The following is a 25,699-nucleotide window of genomic DNA, read 5'->3' on the forward strand; positions in this document are numbered from 1 at the left end:
TGTTGCGGGCACTAGGCTGACCCACACAAGTGAGGTACCATTTTTCTCGGAAGACTCTGGGGAACGCGGGGTGGGTGGAAATTTGTGGATCCATGCAGATTCCAGAACTTTTCACCAGAGAAATGTGGGTAAAATGCGTTTTTTTTGGCAATTCTTTAGGTTTGCAAGGGATTCTGGGTAACAGACCCTGGTGGGAGGCAGTCAAGTCACCCCATCCTGGATTCCCCTGGGTGTCTAGTTTTCAAAAGTGTATAGGTTTGCCAGGTTTCCCTAGGTGCCGGCAGAGCTATGGTTCAAAAACTACAGCTAGGCACTTTGCCAAAAAAGGGTCATTTTTCGCTACGAAATTGAGGTGTGTCCACGTCACGTTTTGCGCCATTTCCTGTCGCGGGCACTAGGCAGACCCACACAAGTGAGGTACCATTTTTCTCGGAAGACTTTGGGGAACGCGGGGTGGGTGGAAATTTGTGGATCCACGCAGATTCCAGAACTTTCCACCAGAGAAATGTGGGGAAAAAGTGTTTTTTTGGGCAATTGTTTAGGTTTGCAAGGGATTCTGGGTAACAGAACCTGTGGGAGGCAGTCAAGTCACCCCATCCTGGATTCCGCTGGGTGTCTAGTTTTCAAAAATGTATAGGTTTGCTAGGTTTCCCTAGGTGCAAGCAGAGCTAGGGTTAAAAAACTACAGCTAGGCTCTTTGCTAAAAAAGGGTAATTTTGCATTGTGAAAATGTGGTGTGTTCACGTTGGGTTTTGAGCCATTTCCTGTCGTGGGCACTATGCCTACCCCTACAAGTAAGGTACCATTTTTATCGGGAGACTTAGGGTAATTCAGATTTGTAAAGGAACTGTTATTACCTATTGACTTTCAATGCATTTCTGCCTTCCAAATGAAAGACACTGTGTAAAAAAGAAGTCATTCTAAAAAATGACTGATAATTCTCATGCTAGTATGAGTATTCCCAATTTCGGAAATGTGCAAATATCTACTGTTTCTAAACCCTATATTTTGTTCCCATTTCAGAAATACATAGGTGTCCTTCATACCGATTTTTCCATGTACACATTTTTACAGAATAATTACTATATACCCGGTACATAATAAAAAACCATTGCAAGTAGCTGCTCAGTTTTTGGCTCTGGGTTCATCGGGTTCTTGGTGAACCTACAAGTCCTCTATATCCCCACAACCAGTAATGTCCAGTGGATTTAACGGTATATTGCTTTCAAAGAGCTGTAATAATTAGAAGAAGTTACAGGTGAAAACGTTGACACAAAAGGCTTTTTTTTCAACAAAGTTTCAATTTATGCTATATTTAACTGTTAGTTTCTATAAAGAAACCTTGATGGATCTACACAAATGACCCCTTGCTGAATTCAGAATTTTGTCTACTTCTCTAAAATGTATATCTTTCCAGGATCCATTATTGCTTTTGTACCCATTTCTACCATTAACTGGAAGGAGGTTGAAAGCACAAAAAATAGAAAAAATAGGCTATGTCCTAGAAAAATGCCAAACTGTGTAAAAAATGTTGGGTTTCTGACAAAAGTCTGGTATCCCCGAAAAGCTGTGAAAATGGTGATTTCCGCTCCACAAACCCTTTTTTTGATAACATTTGCAGGGAAAAACCCAGATGCTTTCATTTGCAGCCCGTTTTTCCCATTTTCCCCCCCAAAAACTAAATTTTGCTGTATTTTGGCTCATTTCTGTGACCCCTCCAGGGGAATCAACAAACCCTGTGTACCTTCAGAATCCCCATGATGTTGGAAGAAAAGGACGCAAATTTGGCGTGGATACCTTATGTGGTCAAAAAGTTACAGGGGCCTCAGCGCGCACTACCCCAAATAGCCAAAAAAGGGCGTGGCACAGGAGGGGGAAAAGGCCTGGCAGCGAAGGGGTTAAAGACTTTACTTAAACCTGTAATTGTCAATTCCACCACCCGTGATGCTGAAGGTGGTGAAGTTGGTAACTCTAACGGTGAAGAGATTGGTTTTGATAGTTCTAATACTGAACAATTTATTTCTGACGAGTATATAGAAGCTTTAAAACCTTTAGAGGATAATTATGGCAAAAAAACAGTATTGTTGTTGAAAGATGATGGAGCGCTAAAACCCAGGCAACGGGGAAAGCAAATGCGTAACAGTATCCTCCCTGCATCACAGACCCAACGTCACACTAACTCATTCACACATGCAGTCATTGGTGGGGCCCATAACACCAACACTCACACGTTACTTCCACAACGGTCTGCACGCACAGGAGGGATGAGCGGTTCAAGCGTTTGACATGTGAAGGGAACACCTTATAACCTATAGGGAAGGAAAAGTCATTTACAAATATACATTAACGCCCTTTCGCCTACAGATCTCAATCCTAAACATCAAGGCACTCCTCCCACATGGTCAATGGACCATTTAGTTGGATTGGTTGATGGTGATTTAAAACCAGCTAAAACACATTTCAAGATTTAGATCTTACCTTTCTTAATAAACCACAAACTCGTTTCTTGTTCATCAATATCTGTTTATCTAAATGTTCATGATGGGTTAAATTCGCATTTGGAAAGTTTATCTCAAATTTCAAGTAAATCGCAGAACATCATATTTACCTAATCTGGCTATTCGGAGTCCTCTAATTCATTGGCTCAAATTTGCAGTCAGTCGTCCGAAAGCTAACCAAAGTTCAAAGTTATTTGCTCAGCATGCTACAGTCCCAAAAGATCGGCAAAGGACCAGAGACGTGCAAGCATCTGTCATTGTCTGTAGATCTAAGGAAAGTTTGCAGTCATCAAATAATCGGGCAGCATCCGGATCCTTTAGAATTCAGGAAAACGCAGCAGTCACCCTAAGTAGCATCGGAAGTAGCGTCGTTTAGCATCGGTCCCTCTCTATTCTACAATGCATTTTTATAATAAAATTGAAGCGAATATGATACAAATTAATATTTGAGCACAGTCGTGATTGGTTGGTTGAGATCGTCCGATGCAAGTATTTGGGATCTTAGTACAGTTCGAGGGGTGAGGTCATGGGTTCGTTTAACAGTCAGTCTGTTCCGGTTTACTGTAAAGTCGATTGTTTTCTGTCTTGGCCGTCTTCCCACTGTGTCCTTGTTCGGGAACATGGGGAACAAAGGTTGTGACGAGGTTTAGGAGTCTTCTCGCGCTTGCGCAGTTCACTCCGCGCCTCGTGGGTCAATGGCCACATCGTCGTGTAGCGTCAGCGGCCATCTTTGATTTAGGCCCAAACGCCAACTTAAGCGAAACAAACACAAAAGAGTAATTAATACGTAGAAATAATAAATCTAATGTTAACCCCTTACTAATCCCTTTATGTGCTTGTATTTATCTGGCGTATAGCAACATTTAAAGCAATTATATTCACCCTTTTGGTCCTCCTCCTGGGCAACATTACAAGACATTACAAAAGCAACATATATCATGCAGTATTCCATTTACTACATATTCTAATATTAGTATGCGTACGGATTTTAGTCATAAAGGTTATTTAGCCATGCAAAATGCAAATCCCACGTGTAATTCGAATATTAATAATGTTGATTAATAAACATGCAAACTCATTTAATAATATTATAGTTAATTGATTATTTAATTAGTATTTTCATGCAGAGTTGGGGAGGTATACAAAATGTTGTACTACCCGCTCCATCAATCCCCCCTTTGGTGATTTTATCACCACACCATTAAAATTTTGTATCAATTTGTCAAGAAAGCGAAATGAATTCTTTGTTTTGATTCACATCTCTGTTTCCCCAATTTCTTCTCTTCTTGCTCTTCTATACATACTGTCTTTCATTTCTTCTAATTCTTCAAACTCTCTCTCTTGTTTCTTGTTCTGTCTTCTTTTAAAATTTTCTCTTTTTAACTTTTTCTGTATTTTCTTTCTTTTATGACATAAACATCCTAATCTTAAAACTAATACTATAAAAATCACACATGTTAATGGAAATAGGATTCTACCTATACATGTACCACCTAAGTTTAACAGGAAATCTTTAATAGAAGAAAGTTTCTTCCCAATCTTTTCCCAAACACTTTCAACCTCCAGTGGTGTAATTTCCTCATGCAATTCAGTTATATTTTTGATGTAGATCTTTACTTTCGCCTGGAATGTAAGTACAACAATGTTGAACTTTCAGCATTCCACAGACTCTACCCTCTATTGCCAATATTATATCAAGGGCAAGTCGATTTTGCATTACCATGGCACGCATGGCAACCATTTCAGTACTTACCAATAAAAATCCTCCAGTGGTGCTTGTTGACAAGCGATCCACTACTGTTGATAGTTTTCTAATTTTGTGTGCATTCAGAGATATTCCCACTGCTGGTATCAATGCTCCAAAAATGTCTCCTACAATTTCTGACCAAGATTCTCTTTTTCTACGTGTTAGTAGACTAGCTAACTTATGTACACCATCTTCTCCTCTTCTCATGTGGAATATCTTTGGGAAAACCAGACCTACATAACATGTGCCATACCAATGATCTGGCAACCGATAATATGCCTTGTTCCCGCAGATAAAATATAACCCAGGAAAAACTGGATAATTTCCTCCTTTAAATCCCCATCCACCCATGATTCGGTATGTATCATGGCACTCACTGTTACCTACAAAGAAATTATCATATGCAGTTTGATTCCTTCTAATACACAACTTCCCTTTCTGAGCCCAATCTAAAGCCATAGTTGGACTAGCTTCTCCCTTCAAGTGTTTTTCCATTTCAACATCCCAGACTGTCTTTTCCTCCTTTCCCTCAGATGCTTTCTTTTGCATTTTCAATCTCCTTTCTTTAACCATATCCAAGAATGTCTTTTCCTCTTTCTTTAAACTGCAAGTCAAATTATTTCTAAATAGATATTCTAATGTTAGTCAATTAGTTTCTAAGAAAAATTCACCTAACACCTTTGCAGGCTTTACTTTATTCAATTTGTTAATTGCAGGTACTTGTGAGAATATGTTATCTACATCTGAAAAATAATATTCTAATTTCCCTATTTTGTAAAACAGACTAGCTATTACACTACATGTTATTCCATAGGTTACTGAAAGGTGATGGTAGGTCACTCCCTCCGATACAGATGCAGGTAGCTGCATGCAGACGTAGCAGTCCCTCACATTCATTGTCTTTACATATTCATACAGTAATTTCGAAAACACATTGTTAGAGAAATCATTTATGGACCTATCTTTATGTAGATAATTCCTATCTATTTTAGTCGGATATACTTTCTGAATCTTTTCTATATTAGTTTTATTCTCACTATGTCCTTCTATTGTTTCTAAGGTAATCTTAAATGATATCATCAAAGCCAATACACTCCATAGAAGCATTATCCTGTACAACAACAACACATTTTAAACCATCGTTTTAGAAATAAACATTTAGCTTTTCTACTTTCTGTGTTTGCCATTTTTGTAAAATGATCAGTGTCTTTTGACTTAGCCTCTTCTACTTCACAACTAGTTTTGTCTAACCCAAGGCTCTAAGCACCTACTTGGTTCTATCAGTTATGTCTTTCCTGTATTTTATTTTCCTTTCATTAGCAGCACTTTTTATCTTGTTCAGTTTGACATTTGATCGTCTTTCACTTTTCTCTCATAATCTTGATACAGAACTTCCTGAACATCCGTCTCTTCTCCAATATCGGACAAGATAACTCTCAGGATTTCTGATTCTTCGTCTTCCTCAACCACTTCCGGTACCGTCACCTCTGAATTTTCTTGGCTGTCCGCCTCTTCTTTTATTTCAGGCAGGGCCACATACGACCATTCTGGTGACTTATACTTCTGGTTGGGCTTTCTCGTTCTTTTGTTTTCCTCTGCCGTAGTTATTTTCTAATTTTTCGATTTTTCTTGACTTGATACTTCATTCACCTGCTCTGCTCTTGGTGAATTCACTCGTGTCAGTCGATATCTTAATCTCTTAATTTTGTTTGGCCAGATTTCATCTTTTGCTGGTCTTTTTGATTTATTTTCAGCTCTCCATGCTCTTTTTCTCAAGACTCGAACTTCTGGTACTTCATCACTTTCCTGTGACTCTGTTTCAACTTGCTTTTTGCTTTCAGCTGTTCTTCTTTCCACCACTTGTTTTATTTTCCCCACTTCTGTCCCTCCTCGTGGTTCTGGCACACAATCTTCCTGCTGACTAATTGGCCCTTCCTCTAACTGGATGTTTGAATTCCCTTCAACTCCTCGGGGGTCTTCCGCAAGAATCTTTCCCTCTCTTTCTGTATCTGGCACCTGTTCATCTACTTTTGTTATTTCAGGTGGAATTTCTCTTAGCTTTTCATCAGGAACTTCTTTATCAACAACTTCTTTGATTGTCTCTTCACTGCTTTTCTCTTTTATCCAATGTACCTGTGCTTGTTCAGTCTCTGAGTCTGAGCTGGTATCAGAAATCTGTAATTTTCTTCTCAAGGGAATATTTTCTGGGGCATCAATCAAATTTGGTTCTGACTCCCCCCTTTCAGGATTTTCTCTTGTTCTTGTTTCTTCAGCATCTGATTCAGAACTAGTCTCGGACTCTTTAACATATTCTCCTTCTTTGTTATCCACTGGATTTGGGATTCTCAGTGTGTGACTAGCATGAATCCAGTTCTTGATCCCAGCACACTTCACAGCTGTTGTTGTAGTCAAAATCACTTGTCGTGTTTTTCCCCAACGTGGGACCAGACAGTTCCTTCTTCTGTGTACTTTAATTCTCACCCAGTCTCCTGGGCTCAGATTATGAGCTTGCTTCTTTTCAAGAGTGGTGGCAATCGATCCAACCTGATGAAACACAGAATAAAATGCGTCAGCCAGCCCCTTACAGTAATCCAACACCAAATCATCAGTTATAGGCAACAGCTTGTTGACTGGTATGAATACATGACACATTGCTCTTCCCATGATAATTTCATGAGGGCTCAAACCTGTGTTCCTATCTGGAATAGATCTAATAGTCATGAGTACTAGAGGCAAGACATCAGGCCATTTCAAACCTGTGGCTAAACACATTTTTCCCAATCTGTTTTTAATAGTGCCATTCATTTGTTCCACCACACCAGAAGCCTCTGGGCGATAGGCGCAATGTAGTTTCTGTTATACATTCAATGCTTCACAAATCAACTTCATGATCTAATTATGGAAATGCTTTCCTCTATCTGACTCAATTGTAACTGGGAACCCGAATCTAGGGATGAATTCCCTCAAAAGCAGTTTTGCCACTGTAATTCCATCACTCCTTCTAGTGGGATATGCTTCTACCCATCTAGAAAACAAACAGACCATTACTAGAATGTACCTCAACCTGTTACAGGGAGGCATTTCAATGAAATCAATCTGCATCCTGGTGAAAGGCCCTCCTTCTCGACCTATCGTTCCTAGACTTACCACTGTTTTCCGGCCAGGATTGAACTGCTGACATATAAGACATCTTTGACAAAGGCTCTCAGCTACAAGTCTAAATTTAGCATTGTACCATGTTTGCTTGAAGGACCTAATCATCGCGTCTCTCCCTATGTGTCCCTGTCCATGATACATCCGTGCCATGGCAGACACCATGCTATCAGGCATGACTAGTCTTCCATCTAGATAAACCCACACATGATCTGTTTCTCTTGGTGCACATCCTGCTTTTACCCACTGTCTCATTTCCTCATCTCCTGCTTCTTCCTGCAATTGCCTCACTTCTTCCCAGGTACTCATAATGCTAGTAAACATTAGGGGGCAAGAATTCATCTCTCTTTCTTTAGCCCTTTTGATTGAATTCTGGTTTCGAGCACAATATTGAGCCATATCGTTGGAGTATCTGTTTCCGACCGCGATATAATCGGCGGTTTGCACATGAGCTGCACACTTCACAACGGCCAATTGCTTAGGCAGCTGTATCGCCTCAAGCACTTCCCAACCACTTCAGCATTCTTTATAGGAGTTACACTTGAAGTCAGAAATCCTCTCTGCAACCATATCTGACCGAAATCATGCACAACACCAAAACCATACTGACTATCAGTTATCACGGTCACTCTCACATTCTTTCACAACTTGCATGCTCTAGTTAAGGCTACAAGTTCAGCAACCTGGGCTGATTTTACTCCCTTCAGGTAAGATGCTTCCATTACTGCTGCAACCGTACATACTGCATACGCTGCACTTAGAATTCCTTTGTCTGTTCTCAAGCATGACCCGGCCACAAACATTACAAAGTCACTTTCTGACAAAGGTACATCTTTTGTATCAGGACGTAGTTTGGTACAAAAATCGAGTACATCCAAACAATCATGATCCACTTCGTCTCTGACCTCAACATTCTCAGCATCAGGCAGTAACGTTGAAGGATTCACATTCAAGCATCTCATAAGGCTCACATTCGTTGCACCTAATATGACCTTCTCATATTTAGTGAGCCGACTATGTGTCATGAACTGAGTGCGACTCCTTGTTAAAAGGATTGCCACATCATGAGGTCCACTCGCACAGGATATCCCATCACAATTCCTTCACTCTGTTCCAGATTCTTACACATAGCAGCTACTGCTTTCAAACAACCTGGCAACGCTACAGCTACAGGGTCTAGCATAGCTGAAAAATATGCAATTGGTCTTCTCAATTTTCCATGTTTCTGTATTAGTACCGAGAGTGCACATCCATTCCTCTCACTGCAGTACAACTCGAACTCCTTTTCTTAATCAGGCATTCCTAATGCTGGCGCTTCACACAAACTGTCTCTCAACTTTTTAAAAGCTGCTAGTTCTTCCCTATGTAAGTCAATGGGGTCTTTTACATCACTTCGCGTCAGGCGTACCAAAGGTTTTGCGATCAGGGAAAAGTTACTTATCCACTGACGACAATATCCAACCATTCCAAGAAACATTCTCAGCTCTCTTTGCGTCATTGGAGCTCTCATTCCTTTTATTATCTTGATCCTGTCTGTAGTTATCTTTCTCAGTCCTTTTTCAATTTTGTAACCTAAATATTGTACTTCTTTCTGACAAAATTGCAATTTCGATGGGGATACCTCAAGTCCTCCATCTGCCAAATGATTTAGCAATGCTGTGGTGTCCATTACACAAGCTTCCCGAGTCTTTGACGCCACAAGTAGGTCGTCAATATACTGGACTAACACTGAATTCTCGGGCATTTCTAAGTCTTCCAAGGACTTTTTCAATATCTGATTAAATATCGAGGGGCTGTCTGTATACCACTGTGGGATTCGGCACCAAGCCAAAATACGTTCGCCAAAACGAAAAGCAAAAATTTGTTGGCTATCATGGTGCAACGGGATGGATAAGAAAGCATGACATAAATCAATCACTGTATACCATTCTGCATCATGGGGAATCTGATACAAAATCACAGATGGATTTGGTACAATAGGACAACATGACACTACAAATTTGTTTATCTTTCTCAAATCTTGCACTATCCTGAGCTTTCCATTTGGCTTTTTCAGTCCTATAATTGGTGAATTACATGGACTACTCATTATTTCTCTCTCTCAGAATACCTTGTTTTACCACTTTCTCGATTATGGGAGTAACTCCTTCAATTATCTCGGGTGTCAATTTATATTGAGGAACATTTGGGTATCTTATTCCTTCTTTCACTGTTATTTTTACTGGGCCCACATTTCTCATTAGTCCTACATCTTCTCCCGTGAAATCCCAGACTTCTGCTTTCACTGTCTATTTAATTCTTTTGGTAATTCGTCAGGGTTGAAAACAGCAAAGACTTCAGTAATCTCAGTTTCCATATTAGCCATAGTCATTTTATACAGTACGACTTCATCAGGGGTCTCAAATGCTATATCATCAGGGGTACAAAATATGGAGCAATTCATTTTGCCCAGTAAGTCTCTACCTAACAAATTTACAGGACATGAATCACACACGACAAAGCGGTGCATTTCAGAAAATTTCCCTATATTAACCTTTGCTGGTTCTGTGAGATACGTTTTGATCTGTCTGTTGGATACTCCAACCACTTGGATTGTTTTGTCCGAGAGAGGAAGATTCTTAACATCAGCTGACCTAATAGTTAATCGAGTAGCACCAGTATCTACCAGGAAAGTAATATTTTCATCATTTACCTTTCTGTCCACAAAAGGGCCTGTCTGGTCTACTTCTAGAGTTGCGCCAAGTACGCACTCTTCTTCCTCCCTTCGGCACCGTCAATAACCTTCTTCTGACTCACTCTTATCGCGTTGTAGCCAATACTGCGAAACAGCTCTAACGTGCGGCAGCTTAGTTACTTGTTCTTCGTTGTAGAATCCTGTCTCATTACTGTAGTTCTGTGAATTTACGCTCTGTGGAAAAGGCGGTTTTGGCACCTGATTCTGTTGGGTAATAACCTGCTGCTGTTGCTGCGGTTGACCACTCATCTCTTTCTGCACCTGCGGATTCAATGATGCATTATCATTATTAGTATTATGGGGAAATTTACACTCGGATTTCCAGTGCCCTATTCTTCCGCAATTATGACATGGCCATTTCTTTTTGGCTACTTCAATATTGAATTGTCCCTTTCCTTTTCCATCATTAAATTTAGGTTTTGGTCCTGCACTATTTGCTTGTTCAATCAGCTGAGCTTCCTGTCTTTCTGCCACTTTTACCTGTGCCCACATAGCCTTTTCTTTTAATTTACGCTGCTTGGCCTCAATTTCATCACTAAAATACTTTGCATGTCTTAGTACTTCATCTATTTTCTTATTTTGCCAATCCACTGTATGCTGTTTTATCATCTCACTAATTTCAGGACGTAGACCATATACAAATCTGTATACAAAATGACTTAAATCTTTTTCACTCAAATTTTCGTCACCACTAAACTGTTTAAAGGCAAGGATTAACCTTTCGTAGTACGCATGCACTGACTCCTTAGTTTCCTGATGAGTTCAGTCTATTTTTACCCAATCAGTCTCTTTGGGAGGTACTTCAGAAAGGTGATTACTTGTTCATATTTTTTCATCACCTCCGGATCAGGGGCACCTGTCTTTGGATCTCTAGGGTATTCTTGTGTAGGCCAATTGATCATGATTTTGCACTCTGTCCATAAATCTGCTGGTACTATTCTGTCAAATAAACTATTTAGATCAATCCACAAAACTTTCGATAATTTTACAAACCTGTCCACTTGCTTATACCACTTGACTGGCTTTTCGCGTAGTCGAGGGAAATCATTTGTAAATGACAAAATATCCTGCCTAGTCCAAGGAACATGTACATATCCTCCTCCTGGAATTTCTCTCATAGGGCATTCTGTCACTATCTTTTCATTTTCTCTTACGGGGAAAGCTGCAAACGTTTTCTCTGAGGCATCATCTCGTTTTCGGTACCACCTACTCCTCCATTTATCCACATCTCCCCATTTTCTTAACAAAATGCTTATGTCTTTAATCTGGATTATTCGTCCTGTGGTGTTCAGATTTTCAATATCTTTCTCGGTAAAGTCTACTTGATATGGTTTTTGTAAACCTTTTACCTTTTCAACGTCCATACCCATTTCATTTGCTGTTTCCTCTAGTCTTTCATGTAGATTCTTTGCTCTCCAAGTTATTCTTTTGCACAAAAATAATAATTCTTCATCCTGATATGTTTTTAACTTTTCTGTGAGGATAGTCCCTACTATTAACTCTCCCAAAACCAACTTTAGCTTGGCCACATCTATAGATTGAGATTATCTGTGTTTTCTTTGTAAGCTCCTTAACCATTCGCTTAATTCTTCTGAAGTAGGACCTACTGGTTTTTCCTCATTACCTCGTTCTGAGTCTCTTGGAGTTTCTGATATGGAATCTGTAGTCATTATCAGTCTTTCAACTAAACTTGGATTTGCTGTCAAATTTTTAGGCGTACTCTGTTTTGATGTACTTACTGCTTGTCTCCATGGGTTTTCTTCTGAATGTATCCTTGGCCTCTCTGTCTGTTTATTACTGTTATACGGGACCGTTAGACAATGTTCATTATCTTTTTCTTTATCAAAAATAGGCATTACAGGACCTATGCTTACAGGAACACGGCTGCTAAATTTATAGTCAATTCCCTAATCTTTTCAGTTAACTCTAAAGTGGTTTTTGCTAATTCTGCTGAATTTTTACTACTTACCTTACTATCCTGTTTTCTCTCTATTTCTCTGAAAGAATTATTTCTCCCTAACTCTTGGGGTACTGGTTCAATCTTAATGTTTCGCAAAGTCTCTCTCATTTTGGGCACTTGGTGTCAACATGTCAGAATCTGTTTGATACGGGGGTGGATTTTTATAAAACATGTCGTCAAGAACATCATCCTCCGATTCATGCACTCCATACCCTCCTGACTCTATATTATGTCTCTTTTCTGTACATTTTCTTCCACTAACTTCTTCAGCATGTCTCACAGGAAACAAACCATCAGTCATATTTGCGTTTCGCCATCTCCTCATTCTATCATCATGATTCTCCTGTCCATGTGATCTACCAAACATGTATCTATACCTTCCGCCACTCCTCTGTCTTTCTCTCTCATGCATCTCATCTTCCCATTCTGTCAATGCTTCAAACTGTGTTGGTCTAGGTCTCGGTTCTAGATTCATCATTCTTTCTCTCAAATTTCTCAAAACCGCTAAATTAAATGAACCATGTTCTGGAAATGCCAAAACTCCATCATCTTTTGTATATTTTGGCCAATTGTCCAACCAAATACAAGTATGATATCCGTATTTCGCAACCATAAAGGATGCGGGCAATTTCGTTGGAGGAAGCAACTGTCCCTCTCTAGTCACAATTGGTTTGTCCTTTTTAAATAAACTCTTAATTTTTCCAAACCAGGACTTTTTCTCTTTTTCTGGTGGATCGTAATACATCATTTTGTCTTCCGTGTATCGCTAGTTTTTCCCTACGACTATTCAGTTGTTTTAACCAATCGTAGCGCGACTCACACTAACGCACCAATCAGCAGCGTCTATGTCACTTCTGTAACTCTCCAATCCCAGCGCGACTCACTCTAACGCACCAATCAGCAGCGTCTACGTCACCCTGTAATTCTCCACTCCTAGCGCGGCGTACACTAACACACCAATCAGGAGCATCTACGTTTCTCACTGACTAGCCAATCCCAGCGCGGTCTTTCTGACGTCAGCTTCTCTCGCTGTCGATGCTCCTGCTGACCCCTCCTTTACAAAATGTATCGGTACACCTTTTCTTACGTTCTTCTGACTTACAAATCTGTTAGTAACGACATAAAAACACCACCATTGTCTGTTTCGCTAACAAAGAGATAGTTAATGACCTTTTTCACAAGTATTCCGTCTTTTCCGAGAGCAGCGCTTACCTCTGCCCTACTACGGAATCGTTACTTCCGTTGATAAAGTAGCACATCCCTCTACTTCACCCTTCTAACAAGCATCAGCTAACCGTTTCTCCAGAATTAAAACACTTAGTTGGAGACCCAATGCTCCTGATAAATAAAACCAGAGTTTCACAATTAACCTGAATGCTATTTCATTCACGCACTTTCATACGGAAAATGTAGTTCATTTACACAGATTTCTGTCTTTCCGGAGAGCAGTGAACAGTCTGCCCTACTACAGAATTATGACATACGTTAATAAAGTAGCACTTCCCTCTACTTTATCCTTCTAGCAAGCTTAGAGAACACCTATTACCTTTCCAGTGATAAGCGTAATCAGAGTGCCTTTTGGACTCCTGGTACCTAAGACCAAAATTTCACAGGCAACCTTCGTTATCATACCCTTCTCTCATACAGAAAATGTCCCTAATGGCAACACACAACGATGTTACCGAATCGAACCCAGACAATGCGTTGTGCAACTCCAACGTCACACGTTTTCCCTGTGTACCTACAGGGCAACAACAATTCCGTCTTTCCCGAGAGCAGCGCTTACCTCTGCTCTACTACGGAACCGTTACAAACTTCCGACTTCCTACATCCCAGAAGCCGTCAAACAACATAGAACACGACGCGACTCAACATAGAGTGTTAATACATAAACCAATACTTTCCCACAATCAATAAGCAATTTACAAGCAATAATCACTAAACCAAAACAATAAAAACCATATTCTCTGCTACCAGAAAAACTGATGGAGCGCTAAAACCCAGGCAACGGGGAAAGCAAACCCGTACCAGTATCCTCCCTGCGTCACAGACCCAAAGTCACACTAACTCATTCACACATGCAGTCATTGGTGGGGCCCATAACACCAACACTCACACGTTACTTCCACACCGGTCTGCACGCACAGGAGGGATGAGCGGATCAAGCGCTCGACATGTGAGGGGAGCACCTTATAACCTATAGGGAAGGAAAAGTCATTTACAAATATACATTAACGTCCTTTCGCCTACAGATCTCAATCCTAAACATCAAGGCACTCCTCCCACATGGTCAATGGACCATTTAGTTGGATTGGTTGATAGTGATTTAAAACCAGCTAAAACACATTTCAAGATTTAGATCTTACCTTTCTTAATAAACCACAAACTTGTTTCTTGTTAATCAATATCTGTTTATCTAAATTTTCATGATGGGTTAAATTCGCATTTGAAAAGTTTATCTCAAATTTCATGTAAATCGCAGAACATCATATTTACCTAATCTGGCTATTCGGAGTCCTCTAATTCATTGGCTCAAATTTGCAGTCAGTCATCCGAAAGCTAACCAAAGTTCTTTGCTCAGCACGCTACAGTCCCAAAAGATCGGCAAAGGACCAGAGACGTGCAAGCATCTGTCATTGTCCGTAGATCTAAGGAAAGTTGGCAGTCATCAAATAATCGGGCAGCATCCGGATCCTTTAGAATTCAGGAAAACGCAGCAGTCACCCTAAGTAGCATCGGAAGTAGCGTCGTTTTAGCATCGGTCCCTCTCTATTCTACAATGCATTTTTATAATAAAATTGATACGAATATGATACAAATTAATATTTGAGCACAGTCGTGATTGGTTGGTTGAGATCGTCCGATGCAAGTGTTTGGGAACTTAGTACAGTTCGAGGGGTGAGGTCATGGGTTTGTTTAAAAGTCAGTCTGTTCCGGTTTACTGTAAAGTCGATTGTTTTCTGTCTTGGCCGTCTTCCCACTGTGTCCTTGTTCAGGTACATGGGGAACAAAGGTTGTGACGAGGTTTAGGAGTCTTCTCGTGCTTGCACAGTTCACTCCGCGCCTTGTGGGACAGAGGCCACATCGTCGTGTAGCGTCAGCGGCCATCTTTGATTTAGGCCCAAACGCCAACTTCAGCGAAACAAACACAAAAGAGTAATTAATACATAGAAATAATAAATCTAATGTTAACCCCTTACTAATCCCTTTATGTGCTTGTATTTATCTAGCGTATAGCAACATTTAAAGCAATTATATTCACCCTTTTGGTCCTCCTCCTGGGCAACATTACAAAAGCAACATATATCATGCAGTATTCTATTTACTACATATACTAATATGCGTACGGATTTTAGTCATAAAGGTTATTTAGCCATGCAAAATGCAAATCCCACGTGTAATTCGAATATTAATAATGTTGATTAATAAACATGCAAACTCATTTAATAATATTATAGTTAATTGATTATTTAATTAGTATTTTCATGCAGAATGGGGGAGGTATACAAACTATTGTACTACCCTCTCCATAAATCCCCCCTTTGGTGATTTTATCACCACACCATTAAAATTTTGTATCAATTTGTCAAGAAAGCGAAATGAATTCTTTGTTTTGATTCACATCTCTGTTTCCCCAATTTCTTCTCTTCTTGCTGTTCTATACATACTGTCTTTCATTTCTTCTAATTCTTCAAACTCTCTCTCTTTTTTCTTGTTCTGTCTTCTTTTCAAATTTTATCTTTTTAACTTTTTCTGTATTTTCTTTCTTTTATGACATAAACATCCTAATCTTAAAATTAATACTATAAAATCACACATGTTAACAGAAATAGGATTCTACCTATAAATGTACCACCTAAGTTTAACAGGAAATCTTTAATAGAAGAAAGTTTCTTCCCAATCTCTTCCCAAACACTTTCAACCTCCAGTGGTGTAATTTCCTCATGCAATTCAGTTATATTTTTGATGTAGATCTTTAGATCTTTACTTTCGTCCGGAATGTAAGTACAACAATGTTGAACTTTCAGCATTACACAGACTCCACCCTCTTTTGCCAATATTATATCAAGGGCAACTCGATTTTGCATTACCATGGCACGCATGGCAACCATTTCAGTATTTACCAATTAAAATCCTCCAGCGGTGCTTGTTGACAAGCGATCCACTACTGTTGATAGTTTTCTAATTTTGTGTGCATTCAGAGATATTCCCACTGCTGGTATCAATGCTCCAAAAATGTCTCCTACAATTTCTGACCAAGATTCTCTTTTTCTACGTGTTAGTAGACTACCTAACTTATGTACACCATCTTCTCCTCTTCCCATGTGGAATATCTTTGGGAAAACCAGACCTACATAACATGTGCCATACCAATGATCTGGCAACCAATAATATGCCTTGTTAAATATAAAATATAACCCAGGAAAAACTGGATCATTTCCTCCTTTAAATCCCCATCCACCCATGATTCGGTATGTATCATGGCACTCACTGTTACCTACAAAGTAATTATCATATGCAGTTTGATTCCTTCTAATACACAACTTCCCTTTCTGAGGCCAATCTAAAGCCATAGTTGGACTAGCTTCTCCCTTCAAGTGTTTTTCCATTTCAACATCCCAGATTGTCTTTTCCTCCTTTCCCTCAGATGCTTTCTTTTGCATTTTCAATCTCCTTTATTTAACCATATCCAAGAACGTCTTTTCCTCTTTCTTTAAACTGCATGTCAAATTATTTCTAAATATATATTCTAATGTTAGTGCTTTAGTTTCTAAGAAAAATTCACCTAACACCTTTGCAGGCTTTACTTTATTCAATTTGCTAATTGCAGGTACTTGTGAGAATATGTTATCTACATCTGAAAAATAATATTCTAATTTCCCTATTTTGTAAAACAGACTAGCTATTACACTACATGTTATTCCATAGGTTACTGAAAGGTGATGGTAGGTCACTCCCTCCGATACAGATGCAGGTAGCTGCATGCAGACGTAGCAGTCCCTCACATCCATTGTCTTTACATATTCATACAGTAATTTCGAAAACACATTATTAGAGAAATCATTTATGGACCTATCTTTATGTAGATAATTCCTATCTATTTTAGTCGGATATACTTTCTGAATCTTTTCTATATTAGTTTTATTCTCACTATGTCCTTCTATTGTTTCTAAGGTAATCTTAAATGATATCATCAAAGCTAATACACTCCATAGAAGCATTAGTAATCCTGTACAACAACACATTTTAAACCATCGTTTTAGAAATAAACATTTAGCTTTTCTACTTTCTGTGTTTGCCATTTTTGTAAAATGATCAGTGTCTTTTGACTTAGCCTCTTCTACTTCACAACTAGTTTTGTCTAACCCAAGGCTCTAAGCACCTACTTGGTTCTATCAGTTATGTCTTTCCTGTATTTTATTTTCCTTTCATTAGCAGCACTTTTTATCTTGTTCAGTTTGGCATTTGATCGTCTTTCACTTTTCTCTCATAATCTTGATACAGAACTTCCTGAACATCCGTCTCTTCTCCAATATCGGACAAGATAACTCTCAGGATTTCCGATTCTTCGTCTTCCTCAACCACTTCCGGTACAGTCACCTCTGGATTTTCTTGGCTGTCCGCCTCTTCTTTTATTTCAGGCAGGGCCACATACGACCATTCTGGCGACTTATACTTCTGGTTGGGGTTTCTCGTTCTTTTGTTTTCCTCTGCCGTAGTTATTTTCTAATTTTTTGATTTTTCTTGACTTGATACTTCATTCACCTGCTCTGCTCTTGGTGAATTCACTTGTGTCAGTCGATATCTTAATCTCTTAATTTTGTTTGGCCAGATTTCATCTTTTGCTGGTCTTTTTGATTTATTTTCAGCTCTACATGCTCTTTTTCTCAAGACTCAACCTTCTGGTACTTCTTCATCACTTTCCTGTGACTCTGTTTCAACTTGCTTTTTGCTTTCAGCTGTTTTTCTTTCCACCACTTCTTTTATTTTCCCTACTTCTGTCCCTCCTCGTGGTTCTTGCACACAATCTTCCTGCTGATTAATTGTCCCTTCCTCTAACTGGATGTTTGAATTCCTTACAACTCCTCGGGGGTCTTCCGCAAGAATCTTTCCCTCTCTTTCTGTATCTGGCACCTGTTCATCTACTTTTGTTATTTCAGGTGTAATTTCTCTCAGCTTTTCATCAGGAACTTCCTTATCAACAATTTCTTTGATTGTCTCTTCACTGCTTTTCTCTTTTCTCCAATGTACCTGTGCTTGTTCAGTCTCTGAGTCTGAGCGGGTATCAGAAATCTGTAATTTTCTTCTCAAGGGAATATTTTCTGGGGCAACAATCAAATTTGGTTCTGACTCCCCCCTTTCAGGATTTTCTCTTGTTCTTGTTTCTTCAGCATCCGATTCAGAACTAATCTCGGACTCTTCAAAATATTCTCCTTCTTTGTTATCCACTGGATTTGGGATTCTCAGTGTGTGACTCGCATGAATCCAGTTCTTGATCCCAGCACACTTCACAGCTGTTGTTGTAGTCAAACTCACTTGTGTTTTTCCCCAACGTGGGACCAGACAGTTCCTTCTTCTGTGTACTTTAATTCTCACCCAGTCTCCTGGGCTCATATCATGAGCTTGCTTCTTTTCAAGAGTGGTGGTAATCGATCCAATCCAACCACAGAATGAACTGCATCAGCCAGCCCCTTACAGTAATCCAACACCAAGTCATCAGTTATAGGCAACAGCTTGTTGACTGGTATGAATTCATGACGCATTGCTCTTCCCATGATAATTTCATGAGGGCTCAAACCTGTGTTCCTATCTGGAATAGATCTTATAGTCATGAGTACTAGAGGCAAGATATCGGGCCATTTCAAACCTGTGGCTAAACACATTTTTCCCAATCTGTTTTTACTGGTGCCATTCATTTGTTCCACCACACCAGAAGCCTCTGGGCGATAGGCACAATGTAGTTTCTGTTGTACATTCAATGCTTGACAAATCAACTTCATGATCTCATTATGGAAATGCTTTCCTCTATCTGACTCAATTGTAACTGGGAACCCGAATCTAGGGATGAATTCCCTCAAAAGCAGTTTTGCCACTGTAATTCCATCGCTCCTTCTTGTGGGATATGCTTCTACCTATCTAGAAAACAAACAGACCATTACTAGAACATACCTCAACCTGTTACAGGGAGGCATTTCAATGAAATCAATCTGCATCCTGTTGAAAGGCCCTCCTTCTCGACCTCCCGTTCCTAGACTTACCACTGTTTTCCTTCCAGGATTGAACTGCTGACATCTAAGACATCTTTGACAAAGGCTCTCAGCTACAAGGCTAAATTTTGCATTGTACCATGTTTGCTTGAAGGACCTAATCATCGCGTCTCTCCCTATGTGTCCCTGTCCATGATACATCTGTGCCATGGCAGACACCATGCTATCAGGCATGACTAGTCTTCCATCTAGATATACCCACACATGATCTGTTTCTCTTGGTGCACATCCTGCTTTTACCCACTGTCTCATTTCCTCATCTCCTGCTTCTTCCTGCACTTGCCTCACTTCTTCCCAGGTACTCATAATGCTAGTAAACATTAGGGGGCAAGAATTCATCTCTCTTTCTTTAGCCCTGTTGATTGAATTCTGGTTTCGAGCACAATATTGAGCCATATCTTTGGAGTATCTGTTTCCAACCGCGATATAATCGGCGGTTTACATATGAGCTGCACACTTCACAACGGCCAATTGCTAAGGCAGCTGTATCGCCTCAAGCACTTCCCAACCACTTCAGCATTCTTTATAGGAGTTACACTTGAAGTCAGAAATCCTCTCTGCAGCCATATCTGGCCGAAATCATGCACAACACCAAAACCATACTGACTATCAGTTATCACGGTCACTCTCACATTCTTTCCCAACTTGCATGCTCTAGTTAAGGCTACAAGTTCAGCAACCTGGGCTGATTTTACTCTCTTCAGGTAAATTGCTTCCATTACTGCTGCAACCGTACATACTGCATACGCTGCACTTAGAATTCCTTCGTCTGTTCTCAAGCATGACCCGTCCACAAACATTACAAAGTCACTTTCTGACAAAGGTACATCTTTTATATCAGGACGTGGTTTGGTACAAAAATCGAGTACATCCAAACAATCATGATCCACTTTGTCTCTGATCTCAACATTCTCAGCATCAGGCAGTAACGTTGAAGGATTCACATTCAAGCATCTCATAAGGCTCACATTCGTTGCACCTAATATGACTTTCTCATATTTAGTCAGCCGACTATGTGTCATGAACTGAGTGCGACTCCTTGTTAAAAGGATTGCCACATCATGAGGTCCACTCGCACAGGATATCCCATCACAATTCCTTCACTCTGTTCCAGACTCTTACACGTAGCGGCCACTGCTTTCAAACAACCTGGCAACGCTACAGCTACAGGGTCTAGCATAGCTGAAAAATATGCAATTGGTCTTCTCAATTTTCCATGTTTCTGTATTAGTACCGAGAGTGCACATCCATTCCTCTCACTGCAGTACAACTCGAACTCCTTTTCATAATCAGGCATTCCTAATGCTGGCGCTTCACACAAACTGTCTCTCAACTTTTTAAAAGCTGCTAGTTCTTCCCTATTTAAGTCAATGGGGTCTTTTACATCACCTCTCGTCAGGCGTACCAAAGGTTTTGCGATCAGGGAAAAGTTACTTATCCACTGACGACAATATCCAACCATTCCAAGAAACATTCTCACCTCTCTGCGTCATTGGAGCTCTCGTTCCTTTTATTATCTTGATCCTGTCTGTAGTTATCTTTCTCAGTCCTTTTTCAATTTTGTGACCTAAATATTATACTTCTTTCTGACAAAATTGCAATTTCGATGGGGATACCTTAAGTCCTCCATCTGCCAAATGATTTAGCAATGCTATGGTGTCCATTACACAAGCTTCCAGAGTCTTTGACGCCACAAGTGGGTCGTCAATATATTGGACTAACACTGAATTCTCGGGCATTTCTAAGTCTTGCAAGGACTTTTTCAATATCTGATTAAATATCGAGGGGCTTTCTGTATACCCCTGTGGGATTCGGCACCAAGCCAAAATACGTTCGCCAAAACGAAAAGCAAAAATTTGTTGGCTATAATGGTGCAACGGGATGGAAAAGAAAGCCTGACATAAATCAATCACTGTATACCATTCTGCATCATGGGGAATCTGATACAAAATCACAGATGGATTTGGTACAATAGGACAACATGACACTACAATTTTGTTTATCTTTCTCAAATCTTTCACTATCCTGAGCTTTCTATTAGGCTTTTTCAGTCCCATAATTGGTGAATTACATAGACTACTCATTATTTCTCTCAGAATACCTTGTTTTACCACTTTCTCGATTATGGGAGTAACTCCTTCAATTATCTCGGGTGTCAATTTATATTGAGTAACATTTGGGTAGCTTATTCCTTCTTTCACTGTTATTTTTACTGGGTCCACATTTCTCATTAGTCCTACATCTTCTCCCGTGAAATCCCAGACTTCTGCTTTCACTTTCTGTTTCAATTCTTTTGGTAATTCGTCAGGGTTGAATACAGCAAAGACTTCAGTAATCTCAGTTTCCATATTAGCCATAGTCATTTTGTACAGTACGACTTCATCAGGGGTCTCAAATGCTATACCATCAGGGGTACAAAATATGGTGCAATTCATTTTGCACAGTAAGGTGCCAATTACGATCCTGTAAAAACCGGGTACGAACCGTCGGACGGAGCATATTCTCCGTCCGACGCGTACCCGGTCGTAACAATACACAAACATGGAAGTACGATTCGCACGGAAATACTATTTCCGTACGAATCGTACAAAACCCCGACCGACGAAAATAAACATACAAATGTGATCCGGGAAAGCGCTGACGTGACGTCGGGACGCACGCAGCCTGCCATTCACGAACCAGGAAGTACGATTCGCACCGACGTCATCCCGCACGGAGAATATTTTCCGGCAGCCAAAAACTGCCGGGAAATCAGGACGACGCGAACAAGGAGTACCTGCACGCGACGGACAGACATGGACCCGAACTTACGTGTCATCCCAGCCCTCATAGCAGTCGACCTCCTCTACAGGTTACGACGCAGATGCCGCAGAAGGTCAGAACAACAAAGGGAGGGGGAAAGGGGGGGGCAGGAGCAGGGGCAGGCCACAAAACCCCCACCAAAGTCACACAGCACACATGCCCTGGACATACCTGACCCCCAGGCCCTGGTCACTACGAGGGGGTGGGGGCGTGTCCAGCAAAGCCAGCGTCCGCCACAATGGAAGTGGTTGACGACGCGAACCGGCAACACAACAATACAGGTACGTCCCGTACCCACGCCTTAAGAGCGTGGGTACGAGTCGTACCACGCCCACACCTACGTCACTCCAACAATGGCGGGACGGCTGTACCCACGTGGCAAAGGCCTGGGTACGGCCCGCACAAGCATTCCACAGCGTGGGTACGGATATGTACGGACCGTACCCCCACCCCCCCGTATGCATGGAGCGTACCCCCCACCCCAACAGTGTAAGTATGACCCGTACCCTCACCCGCGTATGTATGGAGCGTACCCCCACCCCAACCGTGTATGTACGACCCGTACCCTCACCCGCGTACGTATGGAGCGTACCCCCATGCCAACAGTGTACGTACGGACCGTACCCCCACCCCGTATGCATGGAGCGTACCCCCCCAACTGTGTATGTACGACCCATACCCTCACCCGCGTACGTATGAAGCATACCCCCCATGCCAACAGTGTACGTACGGACCGTACCCCCACCCGGTATGCATGGAGCGTACCCCCACCCCAACCGTGTATGTACGACCCGTACCGTCACCCGCGTATGCATGGAGCGTACCCCCACCTCAACCGTGTATGTACGACCCGTACCCTCACCCGCGTATGCATGGAGCGTACCCCCCACCCCAACAGTGTATGTACGACCCGTACCCTCACCCGCGTATGCATGGAGCGTACCTCCACCCCAACCGTGTATGTACGACCCGTACCCTCAACCGCGTACGTATGGAGCGTACCCCCCACCCCAACAGTGTATGTACGACCCGTACCCTCACCCGCGTATGTATGGAGCGTACCCCCACCCCAACCGTGTATGTACGACCCGTACCCTCACCCGCGTACGTATGGAGCGTACCCCCATGCCAACAGTGTACGTACGGACCGTTCCCCCACCCCGTATGCATGGAGCGTACCCCCCACCCCAACAGTGTAAGTACGACCCGTACCCTCACCCGCGTATGTATGGAGCGTACCCCCACCCCAACCGTGTATGTACGACCCGTACCCTCACCCGCGTACGTATTGAGCGTACCCCCCATGCCAACAGTGTACGTACGGACCGTACCCCCACCCCGTATGCATGGAGCGTACCCCCACCCCAACCGTGTATGTACGACCCGTACCCTCACCCGCGTACGTATGGAGCGTACCCCCCATGCCAACAGTGTACGTACGGACCGTACCCCCACCCCATATGCATGGAGCGTACCCCCACCCCAATCGTGTATGTACGGACCGTACCCCCATCCGCGTATGCATGGAGCGAACCCACACCTGTGTATGTTCTAAGCATACATATCCTGAAATAGGAGGGTTGGGTGCAGAGTCCTCCCAGCAGTGCCCAGTCATAAGAGGGGTGTGTGCAGAGGCCTCCCAGCAGTGCCCAGACACAGGAGGGGTGGGTGCCTAACACTCCCAGCAGTGCCCAGACACAGGAGGGGTGTGTGAAGAGTCCTCCCAGCAGTGCCCAGACACAGGAGGGGTGTGTGCAGAGTCCACCCAGCAGTGCCCAGACACAGGAGGGGTGTGTGCAGAGTCCACCCAGCAGTGCCCAGACACAGGAGGGGTGTGTGCAGAGTCCTCCCAGCAGTGCCCAAACACAGGAGGGGTGGGTGCCTAACACTCCCAGCAGTGCCCAGACACAGGAAGGGTGGGTGCAGAGTCCTCCCAGCAGTGCCCAGACACATGAGGGGTGGGTGCAGAGTCCTCCCAGCAGTGCCCAGAAACAGGAGGGGTGTGTGCAGAGGCCTCCCAGCAGTGCCCAGACACAGGAGGGGTGGGTGCCTAACACTCCCAGCAGTGCCCAGACACAGGAGGGGTGTGTGCAGAGTCCTCCCAGCAGTGCCCAGACACAGGAGGGGTGTGTGCAGAGTCCACCCAGCAGTGCCCAGACACAGGAGGGGTGGGTGCAGAGTCCTCCCAGCAGTGCCCAGACACAGGAGGGGTGGGTGCAGAGTCCTCCCATCAGTGCCCAGACACAGGAGGGGTGTGTGCAGAGTCCTCCCAGCAGTGCCCAGACACAGGAGGGGTGGGTGCAGAGTCCTCCCAGCAGTGCCCAGACACAGGAGGGGTGTGTGCAGAGGCCTCCCAGCAGTGCCCAGACACAGGAGGGGTGTGTGCAGAGTCCTCCCAGCAGTGCCCAGACACAGGAGGGGTGGGTGCCTAACACTCACAGCAGTGCCCCTGCAAAGAAAAGGGTGGAGTACCCACAGATCCAATGCCCACATATGTCAGTCAGGTGCACAAAGATCCTGCAGTACATGTACCACATGTGTGCGAGGCTTGGAGTATACAAATGCATAGCGCCAAAAAGAAAACATGTCCACATGAAGTCATGACAACAGTCTACATACACAAGTACAGTGACCACCAAGGACGCCACGAATTCTGCAGGTGGAGACATCGCTCAGCATGCATGGCCCAAGTCTAACGAGTCCGTCACACACCCAGCCAATGTAGACACAGCTCAGCACCACATATTGGAAAGACCCTGCAGGGAAGATGTCAGGTTACACAGAGGAAGGAACACACCTTGGGACGATGTCACCATGCAGTAACTGCTTACATGAACAAAGTTATGTAGCCAACAGCTGGTGATGGCACACAGATACCAGGATCCACCCTATGACCAGCACAAGACTACAATTCCCACACACCCAACACATAATCACCACCCAAAATAATGGGGCAGGTCCACCACCAGCAATACCAGACAGACAGTAGTGTACTAAGGAAAAATAAATTGCTTTATTCAGCATCCAAAATTCTGTTTGTCCCTTGAAAGTTCAAAATGTACAATGCCCATAGGGCAATCCAAAGTTCAAATCCAGGTGGGGGACACAGTGGGACGCGTGTCCCCTAGCTTGCCTGCACAGTCAGATTCCTTCGTCTTCCAGAGGGGGGAGGGCATCATGTGGGGGGAAGGACCAGGCACCGCAAGGACATGAGGGCGAAGGGTAGGCGTTGTGGGTGCAGGGATGGAGGACTCCACCACAGGGGGTGGGGCAGGGCCAAAGGCGGAGGCCAGGATGGCGCTGCACACCTTAGCAAGGTCCTCCAGCGACTCCCCTGCAACCGAAGGAACCACAGGCCCCAAGGAGGGGGGGGTCAGAGGGATGGGTCGCAGCGCCACTGGGGGAGGGTGTGGACAGAGGGAGGGGGCTCAACCACCCTGACCGGGGACTCCCTTGACCGCTTGCGGGGTGGTGTCACTGTGGGGCTCAGGGACAGAGCGGCCATGAAGGAGTCTTTGCCGGATATGTGGCCAGGAG

The sequence above is a fragment of the Triturus cristatus genome, chromosome 7 (genome assembly GCF_964204655.1).
Source record: "Triturus cristatus chromosome 7, aTriCri1.1, whole genome shotgun sequence".
NCBI lineage: Eukaryota > Metazoa > Chordata > Amphibia > Caudata > Salamandridae > Triturus > Triturus cristatus.